Source organism: Dryobates pubescens, chromosome 6, assembly GCF_014839835.1.
Source record: "Dryobates pubescens isolate bDryPub1 chromosome 6, bDryPub1.pri, whole genome shotgun sequence".
Classification (NCBI taxonomy): Eukaryota; Metazoa; Chordata; class Aves; order Piciformes; family Picidae; genus Dryobates; species Dryobates pubescens.
In genome coordinates this window covers 40,160,108-40,167,699 of record NC_071617.1, presented here as the reverse complement: position 1 = coordinate 40,167,699, position 7,592 = coordinate 40,160,108, and positions in this window count along the sequence as shown.

Genomic DNA, 7,592 nt, shown 5'->3' with positions numbered 1-7,592 from the left:
TGGAAAAGTTGATAGTAGGTTTTGCAGTGAGAGTGAGGTAATGCAGGTAATCTATGAATTGATAAAGGATACAGCGAAACAGCATTCAAGAACACAGTGTTTGATCTTAAAGTGTTTTAGTGAGAACAATTCGTACTTAGACTGAGTCAGTGGGGGTTTTTTAATGCGATTCTGTGTTGCACCTGTTGAGAATCAGCAGTAAAGATTCTGTTTTGGGGAGTTATACCCCCCAGATCCTGACTGATTGCTGCCAAGGGTTGTTCTTATTTAAGGTGGCCTCCTCCACTGAGGTAATACAGAGCGATTGCTAATACAAAGCACTTGATACTTCCCTTTCCCCCTATCAGTACTGACAAATTAATGAAGCTTACTGAAGTTCATCAAGAGAGATCATAGAATCATAGAATCAAAAAGGTTGGAAGAGACCTCAGAGATCATGAAGTCCAACCTGTCACCCAAGACCTCATGACTAACTAAACCATGGCTTCAAGTGCCACATCCAATCCCCTCTTGAACACCTCTAGGCACAGTGACTCCACCACCTCCCTGAGCAGCACATTCCAATAGCCAACAACTCTTTCTGTGAAGAACTTTCTCCTCACCTCTTGTGCTGTTCCTGTCAGGACAAAGCAGAATTGTTTGTTTCTGTAGTGATCAGTGAGTTCACGTAGAGATACAACTACAGAAACACAGTCTCTGTCTTTATGAAGGAGATGAACAGAAGGAAGGGGGGATGTGTGGAGTAAGAGAGATTTCTCTTTGCTTTCTGTGTGGATGATTTACTGTTGATTTATTGTTTGGGGTTTTGTTTTCTTTTTATTTTCTTTTTTTTTTCCCCCCTGTACTGTATACTAAGGTTTTGATTGTGCAAGGGGATGTTAATGATATGTCTTACCCTAAAAATATATTTAAGGGTACATCTAGAGGTATCTAAAATTGGTTAGTGAACCAAGCTGAACAAAAAATGAATAGAAATCACTGGCAAAAGGATTAGGTTGATTTCATGAGGAAACTTTTCTGCTGTTATGAATCAAATTACTTTAAAGATCTATGAATAGCTTTTAATTTTTTACAGAGAAGGAAAGGGAGAAAGAGCCCTGTGGAGTTTTGAGTATACACCCTCAGGTGGGGAGGAGGGAAGTGTTGGGAGGCCTTTGGGTGTGGTGTAAGGCCCTTTGTATGCTTTGGGATATTCTTGCCACTACGCTTTGTAGTTTTTGTAAAACACCAATTGCTTCTCCATTTAAACTTTCCATCACTATCCAATCCTTTTGTGTGAGTGTCATTCTTCTGTCCCTCTCAGGGCAATAGAGGATCTGTCCGGCCTTAAACCAGGACAAAAGTGTAGGCTACAATTTGGGGAAGTTGATCTGTTTTGAGGGGAGAAATAAAGTTCTGATTCTCACCTGTACTGCCGTTCCATTGTGTGAGAATTCTTATGCACAAAGCCAACTTCGATGCAAAGCTGGTTTCAGCTAAAGGAATTTGTGTATTCAAGTGTATGTGCATGTACAAATGGTGAACATGAAATGCTGGATTACTGATCAAAAATGATCCTTAAAAAGAGGAAAGAAATGATATAACTTACTAAGTTAATTTTGATTTTAATTGTTTTTTAGAAATTTCAGAAAATCTTACTATTAGCCAGAGCTGGACTTCTAGTCTAGAAAGGTCTTGAGTTCCTACTGCTCCACTATTGAGTTATGTGTGTATTTTTCTCAGTCTCTCAAGGTGTATCTGTGTCAATATAGTATTTAGGTCTATTTTACAACAATTAAAACTGAATTTTTCTTACCATCAGCTGGTGCCAGTCACACCCTGTGTTGTGTGTGGGTTGTGTACCTGTTGTGTATGTGTCTCCCCACTTTAATCCTGAGCACGGTTGTCCAGGGAGGTGGTCGGGGTGCCATCCCTGGAGGTGTTTAAGACCAGGCTGGACGAGGCTCTGGCCAGCCTGGTCTAGTGTGGGGTGTCCCTGCCCATGGCAGGGGCGTTGGAACTAGATGATCCTTGTGGTCCCTTCCAACCCTGACTGATACTGTGATACTATGAAAAGGAAACTTTATTAGATCACCTGTTTAGATTCTCGGACATTATTCTGTCGTGGCAATGAAGTGATTTACATGGAAAAATGTGTTACCTCTCCTTTTAGACCAATGGGTTTATGATGATTAATGGGTTTTAACTGCAAGTATGAGAGAAACTGAAAATGGCCAGCCTTGTAAAAGTGAAACATGACCTATGCTTAGCGTTCGTCCTTATTTTTTCACCTATTGTGCAATGGTTTTGGTTTTGAGTAAATGAAAATGTACACATTATGTCTTGTAACCGAAGTAAGCTATAAACGCAGGGTATCCATGGTAACATTGCTACTTAACTGGAACTAGGGACAAAAGGGAGAAAGCAATTAGCTTAAAGCACAGGGTCTAAACTGTCGTGGTGGTAGGGGATCTGGATCACGTATTTCATGAGTAGTTGTAGCCTTTGAGGGAGCTGGGACTGGGGAACAGCAGGGCCAAAGGGTGATCACCTCCAGGTGGTCAGCATTTCTGTGATAAAACTGACTTTGGGCCTTAGTATGCAGAATGGTCATATGAATTTTTAAATTGTATTTTAACAAGAAATCAAAGAGCAAATAATCTTGTCTGGTATGTGCCTCAAAATGACACTTGAAACATTTCCTTAACTTCACATAGAGCTGTCTTTTTCCTTAGATGTCATCTAAATAACAAGTCATACACAGAGGCCTAAACTACGATCAAAAGATGATAACACAACAAGAACATTGAAGTATTTTCTTTACATATGCTGACTGAACTAAACCCCAAAGGCTGTTAAAGTGAAAGCTGTTCAACTATGGAAATACTTTAAATTTAGGAAAAATCTAAATTGTAGGCATTTTTTTGCCAGAGGGCTTCTGGAACAACTTCAGCCTGATAACAAAGGCAGCAAGGGTTGAGGCAAACACTGCTGGCAATTTAAACTGTGTCAGTCATAGGATGTAGTATTTGGGAATAAACAAAGAATCATTTCTGTATGACAGATTAAGGATGCTTTGTGGTGGGACTCCAGACCCTGACCTACTGGGATGTTTAACTGCAGCCAGTGATGAATGCTGGGGCACTTAGCACAGCTCTGTTGCCTCAGTGGAGCTTTGTTGCATAGAAGGAGGTCAGCGTGCCGAAATGTGCAAAATGAACTATCAGGGGAAAGTGAAAACTGGATGAGTTCACAGTCATGGCTAGTCTGTAGTGACAGTGACTGGACAGCTGCGTTTGAGGGCACATTTGGCAATGCAGAATCATTTGCTTTTGGATCCTGCACCTGAAAACACATTTGCAAGTAAAAGCAAAGGCATATTCAAAGTAGTAATTAAAAATACACTTACACAAGTCATACAAACATTTTCAGGAAGCCAACAGCATCTCAACTATGTTATTCAGCTAATCAATCCATGTCTTGTATTAGGCATACATCAAATTTTGCATTCCAGTGCAGTTCTCTCTTGCAGTCTTGAAATTTCTGCACTATCCTTCATTTATTTTTGTTAGCAACAGAGACTCTTGAGAGCTCTTCAGGACAGAACCATCTTTCCTGAACTGCACAGTTTATCAGGAGCCACGCACTCCTCTCCTTTGTTTAAATGGTTTGGCTTCTCCTCTGACACAAGGTACCGATGTTCAGTTCCCTACTGTGTGTCATTTTTCATCTGGCTATTTGTTTTCTACCATGAATGATTTCCTTGGAGAAACAGCTAGAAGAGAGTGGAAAGAGGTTTAACACATCAGTAGGCTGTGCAGATAGAGCAGGCTGTTTTGTCCTTTGGAGGACTTCTGCTTTGGTCACCACTTGCTGTCAACAGCAATTGTTTGTGACTGTGTATTAGTAGTGGGGTTTTTTGTTTGTTTTGAGTTTTGTTGTTTGTGTTACTAATTATTTTATTTTATTGATTTTTTCACTAGAATGAGGTCTGTATTGAGCTAAATCCTCATCTGGGTGTAATTTCCACCTTGTCTTCTCTGTTCTGTCATATGGATCAGGTGGTCTCCATTGAGATCCTTCATGTTGCTAAGCTTTAAAGCCTCCCTGGGAGATATGACAGCAGGTATTTCAGTGTCTGTGATCTGCCTACACATTCTGTTGCCTTTAGTGACCATGAGAGAGATGAGTCATGCATTGAATTAAATCGGGAAGAGGTATTTTTTTTCCCTAGTTTGGGGCTTCTGTAGTACTCTGGGAGTTATCCAGAAACCCACCTGCTATGGCAAAACTCAGCCAGCCCGGATGGTCACACGATTTCTCTTGTGACTGCTGCTGAGCTGAAGGCCAGGCCAGCCTAGCCTCCCTGAATTTTGTATCACACCAAATTGCACTGCCTCAAAATCCAGTTGGCATTTCACAGTGACAACTTGGTAGTTAAGAGGATGGGTCCTGTTGGCAGGCATATAAGTTCTTATCCAGCAATCCTGCTGTTGGCTATTTGATCTGCCATTTCCTCTTGAGTCATTGCCACAGTACCTTGCCAGCAAACAGCCTGAACTTTATCTGTAGCCAGGATGGAGGCTGGAGCTCATCTCATGCAGGACAGTTCCAGCCAGCATGCACAGGGATCTGGCACCCTGGCCTCCCTAATGTGAGAATGCTGGTGCTCGGCTAGGCTGACTGTGCATGTGTAATGGTTAAGACCTTGCTACATGGTAATTTAATCATGCTGGTGTACTCCTTGTGCAGTGTTACCCTCCTGCAGTGTTACAAGAGTTGCTGTCACACTCCAGGCTTAGAACTAGGTGGTCTTTTCCAGCCTGGTTAATTTTGTGATTCTGTGAAGTGTGGTGCACTAGGCTCCAGCCATGCCTGTTATACAACTGTGTGGCATCCAGCTCATTATCTTTTTAATTAGCTGCTTAAAGTAATTGTAGAAATAAGCTTATTATCACAGGTTTCAAACAAAGGAATCTCAAGGTGGTGAATCACTGGAGGAACAGGTTGCCCAGGGAAGTGGTGGAGGTCCTAACCCTGGAGACATTCAAGGTCAGGCTTGATGGGGCTCTGAACAACCTGATCAAAGTTGGGGATGCCCCTGCTTACTACAAGAGGACTGGATGACCTCTAGAGGTCCCCTCCAACCCAGTGCATCCTATGATTCTATGACTGACAAGGCCCTGGAAGTTTGCATTGATGTGGTCACTGCTCATTTATGTAAGGGCAAAGTTTTTCTGTGGCTGGAAACTTAAAGAGTTTCATGGTGAGAGAACAGGACTTGTGGGACATCCAAACCATTGCTTAGGAGTAAGTTGCAAGACATTTTCTGTTGGGTTCACTTTTTTTTTCTGAATCACATACTTGTTTAAATATCTGAAAGAAAATTGAAAAGATGGAAGAGCCTCACATTTTGCTTTTCCCATTTGTTCTGGTAAATGAGAAAATGCTGAATAAAGCAACAGAGGCAGTCATTAATGATGGCAAATTGAATTTGGTATTACTCAAGTTTAGTTTGCTTTAATTTTCTGGTTGGAGGTGTTACATTTTTATTGTGTTTGTGTGTTTGCTCTTGGGAGACTGAGACGTTGCTCTTTTCTGCCCACAGAGCATTATGCAAAGAGTTGAACTACTAAAGGCCTATCTGTGGCTGTGGGCTGGCAGGTGGGAAAGAGCAATGAACGGAGGTGCAGGATAAACAAATTAAAAAAACCCAAAACACAGTAAGTGGTTATGTTGGAAACTTGTCTGATGGTTTTTAAATGCAGTGAGACATGATGTGTTTGAGAAGCATGTGCCTTACATAAAAGCCACATCTAGCAACCCTAGTAGAGCAGCCTGCTGCTTATTTTTGTAAGCACACGTTTATACTTGGTTTAATTTTGGGCATTACTCTTGAGGTTTAACAATTTCTATGGTGTGCAAGTCTTACCAGTTACCTCACTTCTAAATGTCTTGAAGGGGAAGAACATCATGCCTTTTTTTCACTCTCAGATTTTCTTGGGGCTCTGCTTGCCCTGCATCCCAACTCAGTGATCTTCCCACCAGAAGCAGGGCTGCCAGATACCCTGCATGGTCTCTGACTGATGAAGAACCTGCTTTTTTCTTTCCTGGACACCTGTCCAATACAATGTTGTATTTAACAATCTGAATTGCAGACATGTTAGACTCTAGCATTAATATTATCTAGACATTTGGAGATGATCATAGAATACCAGGTTGAAAGGAGACCTGAAGGATCATCTGGTTTAACCTTTCTTGGCAAAAGCATGGTCTGAACAAGATGCCCAGAAGCCATGGTATTGTATTGCTAGCAGGAGCAGGGAAGTCATTGTGCCCCTGTACTCAGCACAAGTTAGGCCACACCTTGAGTATTTGAACATGTCCAAAGAAGGGCAATGAAGCTGGTGAGAGGCCTTGAGCACAAGCCCTACAAGGAGAGGCTGAGGGAGCTGGGGTTGTTTAGCCTGGAGAAGAGGAGGCTCAAGGGAGACCTCATTGCTGCCTACAACTACCTGAAGGGTGGTTGTAGCCAGGAGGGGGTTGGTGTCTTCTCCTAGGCAACCAGCACCAGAACAAGAGGACACAGTCTCACGCTCCACCAGGGGAAGTTTAGGCTTGAGGTGAGGAGAAAGTTCTTCACTGAGAGAGTCATTCGCCATTGGAATGTGCTGCCCAGGGAGGTGGTGGAGTCACCATCACTGGAGGTGTTCAAGTGGGGATTAGATGTGGCACTTGGTGCATTGGTTTAGTCTTGAGGTCTGTGGTGACAGGTTGGACTTGATGATCTTTGAGGTCTCTTCCAACCTTGGTGATTTTGTGATTCTGTATTAGTAAATGATATAGTTAGTATAGGCACTCTAAATGTAAAGGGTAAGTAGCATTAATACAGCTGGAGAACTAAGTCTACCAAGTCAGCACTTTGCAAGACTTAAAAAGTTGCTTCTCAGGCAAGAAGCACAGAAGAGATTGTGGCTTACAGAGGTGACAAGTCATAACATGCAGACCTCTCAAAATCAGGATGGCTCATTGTGGTTTGGTATTTGTTTTCTCTGAGCCTTCATTAAAAACAGAGGCAGTGCTGAGATTATTTTAGAGCCCTACCATAGTAATTCGTGGAGTATATATTGTCTGCATTTTATGTTCTAGGAGAATCTGTTTTGTTTTAGTAATTGTGAAACTTACTTCTATCATGTTGCAGTAAAAACACCTGCAAATTCCACCTAACCTGTAGAAAAGGAGAGAAACAGTGAAGCTCAAAAACCTGCTTTTCAAAGACAGGCAGCTGCCAGACCCGATACATTTAAACCTAAGTAAGTATGTGTGTATATGCACATAGTGGGGAAAAAACCCCAAAGAATTACAAACATGTGCCTGAAATAGCTTAGTATACCTTATACTTATTCCTTATGGCAAGATAAATGTGGATCTGTGCCTTTATTCCATTGAAAAGTGTTTCTATTTTCTGCTTTGTAACTACAGAGTTGACAGTCCAGGGGAGCAGATGATGGAGACTGGCTTCTGGACAAGCAAATAAGGAAACAGGGAAAGAAGGCTTCTAAACCACACTAACACAAAGGCAGCATGGAGGTAAAAAAATGAAGCCATGCCTG